We start from the raw sequence: 1,454 nt of genomic DNA on the forward strand, positions 1-1,454 counted from the left end.
TTTGAATGCCACAGGTAGTAGCACCCTCTACAAGTTTTCCCTTTAATTATAGGAATGCATGAGTTTATGTTTTGGATGAAAGCAGAGAACATACCAGGCTTATGGGCTAAGCAAACATTAAGCTCAGGAAACCAAGTAGAATTTCTGAAATCCAAGGGTGAAAAGCAGTAAATGTCCCATGTTCAATTTGTCAGTGTCTTAGGAGAGACAGTCCATGTGCATTGCTGAGATGGTGGTGTCAGTGTTGAGGTAAAGTCGTCTGTGATTAAGAGGATGAAGCCATCTTCAGTGCCAAGGTCTTGGGGTGGAGCAGTGTTGAGTTCATGTGGGTTATTTTTTTGTTGCTCTATGTTATTATAAAGCTTGTAGAATTTGAAGGTAACGATGGCCCTGGGATCTGGATTTAAAGATGTCTTAAGTCAGGAGTTTTGTGCATACAGAGCTGACAAAGGTAATGCCTACATCACTGATACTACCATAATTGGATCAAACAGCCAGATCCCAACAGGCACAATTTTATGTTCTAATTAAAGGTAGCCAAATCTAAAAGCTCCCCAACAGTTCAATACTTTGCCTAGATGGATGATGAGAAGGGTTCTTATAGAAATTGGTTTTATATCACATGGCTTGATTTTTGTTGTATATTGTTAATAGGGTACTTGGTTGTTTGCCAATTAAATTGTCTATGGTTGAGCTTGGAACCCTAGCATTAGTCTGTAGGCTGGTTCTTCATTTTAGCCAACTGTCATGGGCTCTTTTCCCCAGTTGTGGGTTAACAGTTACTTGGTAACAAGAAAGTCAGTGAGGTCTTTGGCCTCCTGGGCTTGCATTAGCTAAACTGGATAGCAGGCCTGTGTAAAATATTATCAAATTGTAGTTTTAATGGCAATTCTCCAATAATGAATGAAGTTGAACATCTTTTTATAGGTTTATAGCTCAATCGTGTTTCTCTTTTAATTAAATATTGTGTATCTATTTTGCTCATTTTTCAATTCAATTGTCTTTTTGATTATTATTATCATTTTTTCCTCCTTTTTAATCCCCCCTCTACTTCTACCCCTAACCTATGGATGTTGCCATTTCCTCCTTAAGAACTGAAGGTGAGGCATCTCCTCCCACATGCTCACAGTGAGCACCTGGGGCCTGGTGCACCCGGGGTACAGTTCCTGGCTCCACCTGGGGCATGAACCCAGGACCTTCTGCATGCAAAGCAGATATGCTAACCACTACACTATGGAGCCACTCCCTGGTTGTCTTTTTTAAAGATTTACATAGTGATTATTCATAGGGATTATTCATATTCTATATGTTTATCCTTTGGCTACATGTATTGCAAATATCTTCTACTCTATGGCTTTTATTTTCATCCTTTTCATGATATCTTAAAATAAGTTTTTAAATTTATTTTTCATTAAAAATTTTTTTCACCAATGAAGTCATTATGGTCATATTTT

General features: G+C 38.0%; 1 non-coding gene across 1 annotated transcript; it reads right to left on the bottom strand.

Moving 5' to 3' along the window:
- Positions 1-1,167: 1,167 nt before the first annotated feature.
- TRNAA-UGC lies at positions 1,168-1,241 on the bottom strand. Its single transcript has one exon. It is a non-coding gene; the product is annotated as a tRNA-Ala (tRNA).
- Between the last annotated feature and the right edge of the window lie 213 nt (positions 1,242-1,454).

Source organism: Rousettus aegyptiacus, unplaced genomic scaffold, assembly GCF_014176215.1.
Source record: "Rousettus aegyptiacus isolate mRouAeg1 unplaced genomic scaffold, mRouAeg1.p scaffold_m13_p_13, whole genome shotgun sequence".
In the NCBI taxonomy this organism is placed as follows: domain Eukaryota; kingdom Metazoa; phylum Chordata; class Mammalia; order Chiroptera; family Pteropodidae; genus Rousettus; species Rousettus aegyptiacus.